Source organism: Podarcis liolepis (genome assembly GCF_965112155.1).
Source record: "Podarcis liolepis genome assembly, chromosome: 5".
Lineage (NCBI taxonomy): Eukaryota > Metazoa > Chordata > Lepidosauria > Squamata > Lacertidae > Podarcis > Podarcis liolepis.
In genome coordinates, this window is record NC_139556.1 from 89,837,196 (window position 1) to 89,852,930 (window position 15,735).

A 15,735-nucleotide genomic window follows, 5' to 3' on the forward strand; every position below is an offset into this window, starting at 1 on the left:
ATTGGGAATAATTCATATGTGAATTCCCAGGTGTCAAAAAAGGTTATTTGTGTATGCCAATACTGCAGCCCGTGTTTTGTTAGCCCAAAAATGGAAAATGAGCGAGGTCCCAACCAAAGAAGTATGGCAACTCAAACTGATGGAATATACACAACTTGCAGATATAGAATTAGAGAACAAGAAGAACGTACATTTAAAGAAGATTGGAAAACCTTTATTGAATATATGGGTGAAAATTGTGTATACTTAAACACACTGGTAGCGTTAAGATAAATTCAACAGTTTAAATGAGTTTTGATGGATGTTATAATGGAATATTGAGTGGTTTAGACCAGTGTTTTTCAACCACTGTTCCGCGGCACACTAGTGTGCCGCGAGATGTTGCCTGGTGTGCCATGGGAAAAATTGAAAAATTCGAAAGATTTTTTAAAAAAGTCAAATTTTCGCCCACTAGGCGGGCACCGGACTGTGTCCACCCTATTTTCCATCCGTCCTGGGTGGGGATCAGATCGGATGGGATCGGATGAGAGCAGACAGGCGGTCCGCTCTCATCCGATTCCCCATAGAGAGCAGCGGGGCTCTGACATCTCCCTCTCCGCACACAGTGGTGGTGTGCCTCGTGATTTTTTTCACGAAACAAGTGTGCCTTTGCCCAAAAAAGGTTGAAAAACACTGGTTTAGACTATGTAAAAATATTCAGGGATGTATGGTACGCAAACTGAACCACGGAGTGAGCAGAAGTCATTGATTTAAGGTTGTTTAAATGAATACTTTAAAATGTGAATTAGAAAATTAATAAAAATTATATATAAAAAAAATAAAAAAGAGAGAAGGATGCAACAGGCATGGTTTCTGCCAGCCCTGCACCATCTCACAAAGCAATGCTGGGCTCTCAGGATGTGTAGGGATGAGCATGCTAAGGCGCAGCAGGGTATTATTGTGCATGTGGCTCTCCATCAATCAGAAGGTCTGAAGTTTGGAGTCTCCTCTTCTGGTTGAGCCTTTCCTTGTAATTTCAGACCCTGCATTGAATTGAGGATCTGAATCAGGCATAGGCAAACTCGGCCCTCCAGATGCTTTGAGACTGCAATCCCCATCATCCCTGACCACTGGTCCTGTCAGCTAGGGGTGATGGGAGTTGTAGTCCCCAAACATCTGGAGGGCCGAGTTTGCCTATGCCTGATCTAAATCATATGGGGAATAGATGAGGCTGCCCAGTTAAGACATCACCCTCCGACTCATGGGGAGTGATGATGTCAGAAGGCAAAGCTAACATGGCTCTTCTTCATTTGCTCTGTCGACATGCAGCCATTGTGTGACTCGTGCCTGAGTAGGGCTTGCAAAAGAACCCTGAGAGATATGGTGAAACAGTCTAAAATATCTCCAGGGTAGGTAAAGGTAAAGGGACCCCTGACCATTAGGTCCAATCATGACCGACTCTGGGGTTGCGCACTCATCTCACTTTATTGGCCAGCGTACAGCTTCCGGGTCATGTGGCCAGCATGACTAAGCCGCTTCTGGCGAACCAGAGCAGCGCACGGAAACGCCGTTTACCTTCCCACCAGAGCGGTACCTATTTATCTATTTCCACTTTGACGTGCTTTTGGACTGCTAGGTTGGCAGGAGCAGGGACTGAGCAACGGGAGCTCACCCCATCATGGGGATGCAAACTGCTGACCTTCTGATCGGCAAGTCGTAGGCTCTGTGGTTTAACCCATAGCACCACCCGTGTCCCCTGTCTTCAGGGTAAGTAGATGGCAATGGAGATATTACAAAACCCACCAGATTCAGATTGATTTTGGTGTGTGTGTGTGTGTGTGTGTGTGAGAGAGAGAGAGAGAGAGAGAGAGAGAGAGAGAGAAGGAGAAGTTATGCAGGGACTGAGATACATCAGCTGCCATCCATTATTAATTTCTGTCAGCAAGCGAAAAGAACTATTTTTCTTAATGAAGTGCTTAATTTGATTAAATAGCCTGTCCGTTATGGGCACTTTAAACAGCCCCGTTCTTTATATTAGCTTAGCCAGACCCTCCGAAAGGTCCTGATTTAATATGAAGGGAGCCACCCAGAAGAGCAACTTCCTTTGTAACAAAACGGAGCACATGGGGGCTTTAAAAAACTAATTAGCTAAATGAATTAACACCAGGGTCACTGGAGCAGGTGAAGATGGCAGCTGTTATTGCCATGTTGCCGCCACTCTTATTGGTACAGTTTGATGTCTCTGGTTACTTTGCAGGACTTGGAGGAAGCAGGGTGGGAAGAGAGATGCTGTAATGTAGAGCATCTCATGCCCTTTCGAGGAAGGCTCAAATTGCACATAATACGCTGTTGCAGGAATGTTTACCTCAGTGTTTTCTGTTTCTAACTGCCCACCGACAACAACCCTGGAAGTAGGGATGGGGAAGAAATTGGGTTCAGTTCACATTTAAATCCAAAGCTACCTAATTCACATTTTCTGAAAAGGTATGCAAAACACTCATTTTGCGTTGCAGTTCTCCAACCAAAACAATATTTACAAATACATTAGGTGAATGTGTGCATAGCAATGAATGTTTATGAAAACAACATACAGGAAAGTAACGTATTAGGGAAAATTGCTTGCAAAAAAATGTGTCCGTCCGTCAAAAACGGCACGCAAACGTGTTCATTAGAAATGAGCTGATGAATTTTCATGAGGATTTTTTTTATATTTTGAAACACAACAACAAATTTCTGCAGCAGTGTGGAGAAGTGAATTTAAGATTTGGGAAGGCGGAATGAGAAATTGAGAGAACCAAAATTGCCAGATCTGCCCATCCTTAATGGGAAGCTATGAACAGAAGTGGAATAGCACATGTTATGGCAGGTTGGTTAATTACGTAATTCCCCATCAAAGGATTCCATTTCCCCTAGAGGATGAAAATGAGTTTGGTGCATGATTTTGACAGGAAACATGGCACACAGGAAATGCCATAGTGGTAACAGTAGAGCAGCAAATACCCTGCCTTTCCATGCAATGTTGCCCAAGGTGGTAGATGACCAAGATTAAATACAGAGTTAAGGCTATCATCTCATGTCGACTGGAAACTTACAAATTGGAAGCTAAGGGTGATGCCTTAACAGATGTACAGTGGTACCTCGGGTTAAGAACTTAATTCGTTCTGGAGGTCCTTTCTTAACTTGAAACTTCTTAACCTGAGGTACCACTTTAGCTAATGGGGCCTCCCGCTGCCGCCGCACCGCCGGAGCACTATTTCTGTTCTCATCCTGAAGCAAAGTTCTTAACCTGAGGTACTATTTCTGGGTTAGCGGAGTCTGTAACCTGAAGCGTCTGTAACCTGAAGCGTCTGTAACCTGAGGCACCACTGTACTCTGTGGCCAGCAAAGATGTTGCACAACATCATGAATTGCACTTGCTTAAAACTTGTTTCCCATGCAGCCGCACTTTCCCTCGGTCTTTTTGTCCAGATAGGTCCTGCAAAAATGCCCCGCCTTTACCTGGCCCTACACTGTGTCTATGATGCCTCTGAGGCTTATCGTATTGCTAGAGAGATCCTCTTGTGAGTTGCCCTTAAACTGGCTGTGGATTAAGGACAGACAAAGGAAGTATGTCTTCACAAGCACACAGAAACCATTTGCTTGCGGAATTCACAGCCACACAATGATGAGTAACATATATGGCTTTTAAAAAAATTAATTAGCCAGATGCATTGAGGATGAGTCTATCCACAGTTATTAGACATGACAGCTGAATGGTGTTGCTAGTTCAGAGGTGATACAGCAAGCAAGTAGGTTTTGTGTAGCAAGTAGGTTTTCCAGAAGGAAAGGGCTGGCTTCTGTTGGGAATAAGATGCTGTGCTAGATGGTTCTGGATCCAGCAGGGCTCTTCTTAATGCATAACGATGTGGGTTTTAAGAGTGTGGGTTTTAAAGATGTGGGACTATAACGATGTAGGTTTTAAGAGTGGAAGGGAAAGGGCAAAGAGGCAGGGATGCAATGGCTCAAGGTATTCTGCTGCCTGCAGTGAAGGACAAAATGGTGCCCCCTCCTCATTCAATATATTGAAGCTGATTGGGCTGGCAATTGAATCTTCAGCGATGATGATGGGATGGCATCCTTCCCTGAACCCGAGACAGCAGGGCAGATTGGTCATAGAGCCAGTGTGGTGTAGTGGTTAAGAGCGGTAGTCACGTAATCTGGGAAACTGGGTTCGTGTCTCCGCTCCTCCACATGCAGCTGCTGGGTGACCTTGGGCCAGTCACACTTCTGTGAAGTCTCTCAGCCCCACTCACCTCACAGAGTGTTTGTTGTGGGGGAGGAAGGGAAAGGAGAATGTTAGCTGCTTTGAGACTCCTGAAGGGGAGTGAAAGGCGGGATATCAAATCCAAACTCTTCTTCTTCCTCTTCTTCATAGAAAAGGTCATGTGGCAATGATGGGAAATAGCGGGATAATTCATGAAGAACAATGAGGGGTTGCTTTCCCTCTCAGCATTCACCACCCAAAGGAGCCACCTCACTCTGCTTAATAGTAGGACCAGCCCATAAAGAGATTAATAAATCCTTGCATGCATGACCCCTATAAAATGGCCCATGCTGTTCGCTTAGCAAGAACTCACAAATCTGCTCTTTGTATTATTTTTTTGAAAGATATGGTGTTGCACTTTCATGAGCCTACAGTGTACGAAAATTTTGAATACAACCCTGTGTTTCCGAGATCAGAATTATTTACTGAAAGTCGCCAGAGTTTTGTGGATATCAGAAAAGGGATATTTTAATATGTATTTTTTCCACCATGTATCTCAAACCTGATTTACACTTGCAGTATCCCTCATGCAGGGATGCGGATGGCGCTGTGGGTTAAACCACAGAGCCTAGGACTTGCCGATCAGAAGGTCGGCGGTTCGAATCCCCGTGACGGGGTGAGCTCCCGTTGCTCGGTCACTGCTACTGCCAACCTAGCAGTTTGAAAGCACGTCAAAGTGCAAGTAGATAAATAGGTACCGCTACGGCGGGAAGGTAAATGGTGTTTCCGTGCGCTGCTTTGGTTCGCCAGAAGTGGCTTAGTCATGCTGGCCACATGACGTGGAAGCTGTATGCCAGCTCCCTCGGCCAATAAAGTGAAATGAGCGCCGCAACCCCAGAGTCGGTCACGACTGGACTTAACAGTCAGGGGTCCCCTTTACCTTTTTATCCCTCATGCAAACACTTCAGAAGCAAGCATGATCCACTTGTCTACTTGTAACCAGACAGCAGAGAGGTGCTTCAGAATAGGGACTAAAGAGTCAGCCATCATTGCAATTTGCACAATTGCAGCTGCTGGGGAAAGGGGGAAATGGTGAGGTACAAATTACCACAACCAGTATCTCTGTGTGAGTGGTTCTGTGGTCCTGACCCATTCTGAAGGCATGAGGAAAGTGAATTGGACCTCGGATAAAACCACGGCTTGCCAGAATCATCTTCACAAATCAATGTGGGGAACAGGCCTTTATCTTCCGCTAACCAAATGAAGACGGCGCCTCACCGTTGGGTTTATAAAGCATACACGAAAAGATTCTTTCCTTCCATGTTGCTGCTGAATAACAGCTGTCTGCCGCATAATCTGGTGGATAAGACAGTCTCTGGGAGATTGCAATCAAGAGGGAAGTGGCGAGAGCAACTCTCGACGTAGAGAGATGGATACAACAAGTGATGGATATGTCGGTATCCAGAGGATAGTGGAGAGTGGATACCAGAGTGCTCACTTTGTAAAACAAGATCAGATTTAAGGCATTTCTCATGGGACTTGACTCTTCCCTTCCTCTCTCAGGTTTGGAAGTCACAGATGCTGCAGAAGGATGTTGAAGTGTGAATTCCAAACCTAGCAAGTCTCCTGATCTAGTGAATTATTTAAGAACACATGTTATTGGGAGGCATCCTAATGCTAACAAAAAAAAGAAGAAGAAGCATCTTTTATTCACATTTTAATCTTTGTTTGCTTCTGCGTTAGGCTCTTTTGGAGGCAAGATATTTACTAATGCTGATTAGATCCTCTTTTTCTTTCTTTTTAATATTTTTATATTTTATTAAGTTTCAAAAATTTCACATATACCACTCCAAAACATAATAAATTTTCCTTTGAAAATTTCCCTTTCCTTTTTTTCAACTTCCCTTCCTTTTTTCCATGGTGTTGTTTTTTTAAATAAAAAATAATAATAATATCCCCTTTGCTGCACCCTGTGGTCTCTCTCTTATTTCCTGGTCACCATACAATAACCTCTAATTCCTCCTGTTGCTCATAGTTCAAATCCTGCTCCCGAATTCATCATACCATTTATTTAAATATTCTGAGGAAGGCTTTCATTCTTCCACACAACAATCCTCATTTGGTTCTCCTATTTTGGTCATTAGCTTTGTCAATTCCACATAGTCCGTTTTTTCTTGTGTGCAACTTATTTGTAATTTTGTGTGCCTTACAAAAATAACAGGAAATGTATAGAAGGGGGGGAAAGATACCAAATTGCTGCAAAGATGTGGAGAAACAAATGTAGGATCTGAAACAAGGAGGAACTGGGATTGACAGATTTGCCAGCCCTTAATTACTACCCCAGGGACGCAGGTGGCGCTGTGGGTTAAACCACAGAGCCTAGGGCTTGCCGCTCAGAAGGTCGGCGGTTCAAATCCCCGCGACGGGGATGAGCTCCCATTGCTCGGTCCCTGCTTCTGCCAACCTAGCAGTTCAAAAGCATGTCAAAGTGCAAGTAGATAAATAGGTACTGCTCCGTTGGGAAGGTAAACGGCGTTTCTGTGCGCTGCTCTGGTTCGCCAGAAGTGGCTTAGTCATGCTGGCCACATGACCTGGAAGCTGTATGCTGGCTCCCTTGGCCAATAAAGCGAGATGAGCGCCACAACCCCAGAGTCGGTCACGACTGGACCTAATGGTCAGGGGTCCCTTTACCTTTACCTTTACCTTTACCTTTACCAAGGAGGACATAGGCATCAGAAACTGATTTCATCTCTCTGCAGCCCACAACTTTACCTTAATTACCACCCCACTTTCCGTCACCTAGCAAGGAGGGCTGACACTGAAGGCAACTGCTACCCATGAACCCTGCCTAAAATTAAGCTGTGTGTTTATTTGCTTGTTTGCCAGTGTGGTGTAGTGGTTAAGAGCAGTGGATTTGTAATCTGGTGAACTGGGTTCGCTTCCCCACTCCTCCCCGTGCAGCTGCTGGGTGACCTTGGGCTAGTCACACTTCTCTGAAGTCTCTCAGCCCCACTCACCTCCCAGAGTGTTTGTTGTGGGGGAGGAAAGGAAAGGAGAATGTTAACCGCTTTGAGACTCCTTAGGGTAGTGATAAAGCAGGATATCAAATCCAAACTCCTCCTCTTCCTCTTCCAAAAGACTTTCCCCCACCCTCAATCCAGCTGAGGAAAATGTTAGTTCCTAGGTTTACTCTCTGAGCCAAGCGGAGCTGAGGGAGCTCCAGGCAGGATGGCTCATACATTTTAAAAAAACCCAAGTATTCCAGCATTTCTTTTGTTGAGTTTTCCCTTTACTACCCAGTGCCTGCTTGGGCAGCCCAAGGCCACACTCTGCCTCCTTCTTTTCCTCCCCCTCCGTGTCATCGGAGACTCTTGCCTCTAGCTCCTCTTATGGTTCTCTATTCAGCCAACTTTCTTTTTCTTTCTTTTCCACGAAAATATTTCCTTCTTCCCCTTGTTCTATTTATAATGCAATAGCCGCCGGACTTGAAATTGTGATATCTTGTGACATTTGCAAGAATTCTTGACAATGATGTGCACGTTTTGTTGTAATTTATTTTTTACAAATTGCCAGCTGTTGAAAGGGATGGCCGCAGCCAGGAATGTGCACTTTCAGAAGGTGAAAGCCTGTAGTGCCGAGCTGGAAGAGGCTCAGAGAAAAGCTGAAAAGAGAGTGCCATTTCAAAGTATGACCTCATAGCGTTCTATGCTGCATCCGGCATGCAATGAATTATTGAAACTTTCCTTTTGAAACACAGAGATCTCCATTGCCTGGAGGTGCTGGCTCCAATGAGAATTGAATTTTTTTTTTAAAGGGAGCCAGGAAAATAATAACTCTGTCTTGGTGTATGACTGCACCACTAACCCAGCGGTTTAAAGGTGTGTTCTTCAGCGCATGATTATTATGAAACTGCAGCCTGTGAATGCTGCCTGAGGCTCGTGGCGCTGTGGTCTAAACCACTGAGTTTCTTGGGCTTGCCGACTGGAAGGTTGATGGTTCAAATCCCTGCGACGGGGTGAGTTCCCGTTGCTCAGTCCCAGCTCCTGCCAACCTAGCAGTTCGAAAGCATGCCAGTGCAAGTAGATAAATAGGCACCACTGTGGTGAGAAGGTAAACGGCATTTCCGTGTGCTCTGGCTTCCGACATGGTGTTCCATTGTGCCAGAAGCGGTTTAGTCATGCTGGCCACATGACCGGGAAAGCTGCCTGTGGACCAAACAAGCTCCCTTGGCCTGAAAGTGAGATGAGTGCCACAACCCCATAGTCGCCTTTGACTGGACTTAACTATCCAGGGGTCCTTTACTTTTACCTTTTACCTCTGTGTAATGAACTGAAATCATCTGTTCTGGCTTCTGCCCTGAACTTGGTCCACAATTACAATGGTTTGGATCCTAAGATGCTCCTCTGTCCACGCATAAAAGGGAAGCAATTTCCACCAACTCACCTCACCATCTGTTTGTCTCTACACCATCTCTCACACCATGCTCCAAAATTACTCAATCTCCTAGGAACAGCTCGGGGTCAGGAGGGGGAACCGACTGTAGGAATAAGAGAAGGTGGGAAAGCCCTGCCCCGTAGACCAGGTCATAAACTATGGTGAATCTCTGATAGTTTGTGTCAGGGTTGCTTCCAGATCCTAGCTCACAGAGGATCACGCTAGCCAGCGATCATTAAATAAAAGTCTTTATTGAGTTACAGTTTCCATTCTCAAGCTGCTGCGTGCAACTCTACGTCTTATGCTTAGATCGGCGAAGTTCCGTCTGAATCTCCGCCCCTTGTACACCAACTTAATATCCTAGCCCTGCTCCACCTTTTCCGCCTGACTGTTCTTCTCTGGGTCCCTCTGCCCCCCGGGGTCTTTTCCTTCCGGGATTCTTCTGACGCTGACCCCCCGGACCCTCCTGTCTCCTTGCGCCGGGCTTTAGGACCTGGCTCCCTTTCCGGGCTGCCTACTGCGCCACCTTCCTGTGCATTTGAACTTGGCGCGCGCGCCCAACCTTCCACCTTCCGTCTAACCGTCTCTTCGCTCCCCGATGGAGGTGTGGCCACTCCTGACTCGTGCCCTCCCTCCTGTTGTGAGCTGCCAGCGCTTGATCCCTGGCGCCCTTCCTCTTCCCTGCTCTCTGGCGGTGACGCTGGTCCCGATTTCCAACTGCTCCCCTCTGAGTCCCCTCTGGCTCTATCTTCCTGGGGTGTCCCCCTAGTCTCCCCCCTTGCCCTGGCCACTGGTGCTCCTTTCTGTGAATCTTCTGATTCACTGGAAAGGCTCGGAGATCTCGGGTCGTCGTCATCACTCATCTTTTCTTCTGCCTCCTCCCCCTCGCTCTCTGTTTCCTCCCTTGCCCTCGCCTCTGTTCCTGAACCCCTGACAGTTTGGATCATAACTTTCCTTCCTTTTGTTAATAGACCTTAAAAAAGTGTCATTCGTATGTTGAAGCACTATTTTAGCAGAGGCGACTATAAAAGAACGAGAACAGGGACTTTGCAAACCAGATCTTCTGTTTTTTGTGTGAATCGTATGTGTTAGGTCAGGTCTTGAGTGAAGTTTTGCTCAGACCTTAAGAAAACATGCAGCTGGATTGGACACTCATGATATTTCCCCTCTTTGGCCTGTGTGAAGAAACTCCCGGAGTAGCATATCCTCAAGCCAATCCAATAAATAAAGTTTATCGAAGCATGACCCCAGAACATCTTAATGACTTAAAGTTTTCTTCTAATATGATACAGTATGTCTGTGGTGCTTTTCTCCTCCTTGCGTGCACAATTGTGTAGGAATCTGTATGATGGGAATTCATGCCCCTACAAAAAAATATGTTTTGTTCTTCCTCTGCTTCGTTTCCAAAATGCACAGAGGCTTCAAAGTCATAATAGTTCAGGTGAATGAAGGTTAAGCCAGCCCTGCAAAGCTTGTGGCCTACTAAATTAAACATGGCCTAAGATGCCACCAGGTTTGTTATAAGGGCTTCTTACTTATATTGTATTATAGAATGGAGAGTTGAAAAGGATCCCAAGGGTCATCTAGTCCAACCCCCTGCAATGCAGGAATCACAGCTAAAAAAACCCCTGTTTTTTCCTCTCTTAAATTGTTCACCAAAGCCTCTATCAGCCTTTGTCTTCTGGCAACCTACTAGAATTTCAACAAGGAGCCATCAAACGTTGGACAGACCACAATTCATAGTTCATTGGTATAGGACGTCCCTATTTTCATCAGAGAAATGTTGGAGGATATGGAATAGGATGTCCCTATTTTCATCAGAGAAATGGTGGGGAGTATGGAATAGTCCCTATTTTCATCAGAGAAATGGTGGAGAGTATGGAATAGGATGTCCCTATTTTCATCAGAGAAATGGTGGAGAGTATGGAATAGGATGTCCCTATTTTCATCAGAGAAATGGTGGAGAGTATGGAATAGGGTGTCCCTATTTTCATCAGAGAAATGCTGAAGAGTATGGAATAGGGTGTCCCTATTTTCATCAGAGAAATGCTGAAGAGTATGGAATAGGATGTCCCTATTTTTGTTAGATAAATGCTGGGAGGGTATGCATGCCAAAGCTATTGCCACACCTTTCACCGGGTCCTGCTTCTCTGTGTTTAGCAGCCGCCTGGCACAGAGAGCCTTAACAGATGAACATTTGGCCATCATTCATCCCCCTGCCAGGAAAAAGCTTATTTCCTATGCACCGGGATTCTATTCAGGGAACAACATCAAGCGACGGCAATCCGTCCCCCAAACATAAGAAAACATATGTAGGAATAAATTGTGACTCGTGGGGGGACAGGGGATCTAGCTGGTACTCTGAGTACGATTGCGGCTCCAAGATGAGACCTGTCATTCAGCTGCATAGTTAATGGTCTGCCTGGGAGGCAGAGATGCCTGCAGAGGCCTCCGAATGCCATTCATGGGCAAGCCAGCAGGGGACATCAAAGGGAAATGCAGCCTGCGTTTTGCAATCTCCAGAGCCAAGTCTTCCTTTTGCTACAGCTCTGCCTTCATTGGCAGGCAAACCTAAGGTCCCAGCACCGTTTTTAAGCTTTGAGCCAGCCATATGGCATGACATGGCATTACCAACAGAGCCAGCGGAAAGGAAACTAATTGTTCTCGACATGCAACATCACAATTAAGTATCAGAAGGGGGAGGAAAATGAGCCCTCCCCCCTTTTTTGGCATTTTTAAAGCCAGGTTTGGGAGCCACGTCTTTTGATTCAAATAACTTTTTATCAAAGCAAGTACAGCAGGGCCACTGAAGCTCAATAAGCATGTGGGGATTGACAAGCCTACAGGAATAGAGATTTGAGAAAGGAGACTGGGGAATGCATATTTAAAAGCCAGACAGTTGCGCTAAAGACAAGCTGTGTTGAGGGCAAAGGAAATACCAGCTGCATCATGCTTACTCTATTAACAGTCTGGTGCCCACCAGATGTTGTGGACTAGAACTTCCACCAGCCTGAGCCAGCATGAGACCATGCCAGGTTTGGGAAAGCTGGTGTATGTTGATAGTTGGGATGATGCAAATACAACAGTTTGCATACCTTATTGTTGTTATTGCAGCTGTCCCAGGTTTGATCTTCTTGCGGTCCATGGGACTCTCAAGAGTCTCCTCTGTGTGCTGCTCTGGTTCACCAGAAGCAGGTTTGTCATGCTGGCCACATGACCCGGAAGCTGTACGCCGGCTCCCTCGGCCTATAGAGCAAGATGAGCGCCGCAACCCCAGAGTCAGTCATGACTGGACCTAATGGTCAGGGGTCCCCTTTACCTTTACCTTTAGGCTGCAGGTTGGGGAGGTGGCATGCTTAGGGAAGCTTTTAATGTTTCACAGACTATTGTATTTTAATATTTTGTTGGAAGCCGCCCAGAGTGGCTGGGGAAACCCAGCCAGATGGGCGGGATATAAATAATAAATTATTATTATTATTATTATTATTATTATTATTATTATTATTATTTCTCCTTAAAATAGAAGAAGAAATACTTCCACTCAGAAGAATGAAAGAGAAGGCTAGGCTACACATTTGTCCCTGTCATGCTACTATTCTGTGCCAAGGGTTTGTTTTTGTTTCCTTTGGTTGTGGCAGGGGCATTCAGACATATAGCTCCTTTCCCATCCCCTGGCATCCTGCCATGACAGAATCCTGGAAAAAGTTTTACAGTTTGATTCTGCCGGTTGTAAAAACTCTCCTGACAAATGCTTGGGGAAGAAAAACATTGCTCGCTTTTAGGGGAGAGAGATTCCCCAAAGAAGGAATGCCAGCGATTGCAGGGGGCAGTTAGAATCATAGAATCATAGAGTTGGAAGAGACCACAAGGGCCATCGAGTCCAACCCACTGCCAAGCAGGAAACACCATCAGAGCACTCCTGACATGGTTGTCAAGCCTCTGCTTAAAGACCTCCAAAGTAGGAGACTCCACCACACTCCTTGGCAGCAAATTCCACTGTTCTTTGTTCTGGTTTTTGTTTTGTTTTTTTATATATTATTTTTATTAGTGGTTTTTTTTTAAGATATCATTTTCAACAGTAATTAAACATACTTTTACATCTTATTCAAATTTTTGACGTCCATCAATCCTGTCTGAAAATTTTCCAGTCTAATCTCTCAGTATGCATTTCTTATCTTCCCTATTACATTTCAAACTCATAACCAATATCTCTAACTTTTTCTACTTTGTAGCACTTCATATATTTCTCCTTACAAAACTTCTTGTAGTCCTACTAGTGTAATTTGTTGATTACAGTTGCTCTTCAAATAATTCATATACTTCTTCCAATCTTCTGTAAATCTCTGGTTCTGCAGGTTTCGAATTTTTCCTCTCATTTTGTCCAATTCTGCATAGTCCATTAATTTTGTCTGTCATTCTTCTTTCGTCGGAATTTCTTCTTGTTTCCATTTCTGGGCTAACAATACTCTTGCTGCAGTTGTTGCATATAAAAACTTCAAGTCTAGCAGGGCGAAGCCCCCTCTTTCTTTGTTCTGGTTTTTGAGCAGTTGTCAGGAAATCAAGTGGTGTGGATGATCCCCACCCCTGGAAGGCCAGATAAGAAAGGCATCTTATCTGTAGACCTTCAGATGTTGCTGGGCTCCCAACTCTCGGTTCTCATCTCTGACCTTTGGCTATGTTGGATTGGAATGATGGAGCCCAAGAACATCTGGAGCTCCCCCTCGTTGCCTCAAACAGTTGTGTGGAAGGGGGAATTTCAACAGGCTTAGCTTGTCATACAACCCTAGTCTGGCGTTGGGGAGAGAGAATGCTGCTGAGCTCAGGTAATGCTTGCAGGTTTCCCATAGACTTTTGGTAGGCCATTGTGAAAGCAGGTTGCTGGACTAGATGGTCTTAGCTCAACAACAACAACCCGTTCTCACTACTAGCATTATTCCCAATGTGAACAATGCAATCTTATTAGTTGAACAGTTTAACCTGTCTGAGAGATTGTTTTACTGTATGATAAGGGACATGCAGTTTCTGATTGCATTTGTATAGGATAATTTATAGGTAAAGGTACCCCGACCATTAGGTCCAGTCGTGGCCGACTCTGGGGTTGTGGCACTCATCTCGCTTTATTGGCCAAGGGAGCCGACGTACAGCTTCCGGGTCATGTGGCCAGCATGACTAAGCTGCTTCTGGCGAACCAGAGCAGCGCACAGAAACGCTGTTTACCTTCCCGCTAGAACACACCCATGATAGGGCTTAAAAGTAAAGGGACCCCTGACCATTAGGTCCAGTCGTGGCTGACTCTGGGGTTGTGGCACTCATCTCGCTTTATTGGCCAAGGGAGCCAGCGTACAGCTTCCGGGTCATGTGGCCAGCATGACTAAGCCGCTTCTGGCGAAACAGAGCAGCGCATGGAAACGCTGTTTACCTTCCTGCTGGAGCGGTACCTATTTATCTACTTGCACTTTGATGTGCTTTCGAACTGCTAGTTGGGCAGGAGCTGGGACCAAACAACGGGAGCTCACCCTGTCACGGGGATTCAAACCGCCAACCTTCTGATTGGCAAGCCCAAGAGGCTCAGTGGTTTAGACCACAGCGCCACCCGTGTCCCTAAAGATAATTTATACATGCAGATATTAAACGGCTCAGGACCGCAACACCTCAAGGACCGCCTCTTTCCATATGAACCTACCTGGTCCCTGAGATCATCTTCTGAGGCCCTCCTTCGGGTGCCTCCTCCTCGAGAGGACCAGAGGATGGCAACATGAGAATGGGCCTTCTCTGCAGTGGCTCCCTGTCTATGGAATGCTCTCCCCAGGGAAGTTCGCCTGACACCTTCATTATACACCTTTAGTCGCCAGGCAAAAACGTTCCATTTTTACCAGGCCTTTGGTTGACCTGATGGACATCCTATACCCTTTCAAAATGTGGCTCTCTTTTTGCGGGTGTGTGTTATTGGGTTATTGTTCTCGTTTTGATTATATATCTTGTGATCTTTTCTGTGAACCACCCTGAGACCTCCAGGTACAGGGCAGTATATAAATTCAATCAAAAATTATTATATTTCTAACCTACCTATAAAAAAATACACCCAGTAATTTCCCTTAGCTATATAGACCAGTCTCTTCGAATGTTCATGCTTGTCAGGCATAGGATGCTATCTGACACGGAGCTAGATCAGTGGTCCTCCTATCTCAGTATTGTCTATGCTTACAGACAATTGTTCTCCAGAGTTCAAGAAGGACTCTCTCTCCCAGCCCTATCCGGAGATGCCCGATGTTCTGCATGCAAGAGAGATGCTCTACTACTGAGTTATGGCCCTTCTCCAGATTACTTAACCTTCTTACAGAGGAGGCAAAGTTGAGGTTGCCCCTTCTGCTTAGTAAAATTCTAGATATGTTCACTCAGAAGTAAGCTCTGTTACATTCATTGCAACTTGAGTGAAGGATAAGTCTTAGAAATTTGATCCACTTTGCACTTTCTGAAACAATGCAGGAACTAAAACACATGATGGATCCAATCACAAGGGAAAAAACAACGCTATAAATAGGTCAGAAATTAGATTGTTATAACAAAAGCTAAAAAATCTCTATGGAAAACCGCATTTTAAAATTTCTTGCTCTTTGGCACCATCTGGTGTTGCATGTTTGTAGCGCATTCAAATCACTGTTTCTTTACTAATGTAGCTGAGTTCACAGCCACCCTTCAAAATTCTCAAATTTTTACAATGCACTTCTCCATCCCATTAATGCATACAAAAATGCGTGTACCAAGGTAAAGTGTGCACCAAAAATATATACTATATAATGTACAAAAATGCATTATATTAGGCAGACTTGTTTTGTAAAAATGGGCATTTTAGGCAAATTTGCATACAAACATGCATATATTAGTGGGAATTCACACTGTAATGCTCAGGAACTGGCAATAGAACAGTGTTTGGACAGGCGAGAAATTTGATTCAGTGCACAGCTGAAGATAAACCTACCCATTTTGCACTTTCTGAAACAATACATGAATCAAAACAAAGGCATCCTTCAAAATTCAAAGTTCGCCGAATTTTGCAGCACTGTTCTCCAACCCAATCA

The 15,735-nt window shown here is 45.0% G+C and overlaps 1 protein-coding gene across 10 annotated transcripts in view; it reads left to right on the plus strand.

The window, feature by feature from the left end:
- Positions 1-15,735, plus strand: part of NLGN1 (neuroligin 1) — a 657,716-nt gene that overhangs the window by 431,721 nt on the left and 210,260 nt on the right. The gene's annotated exons all lie outside the window — the stretch shown is intronic.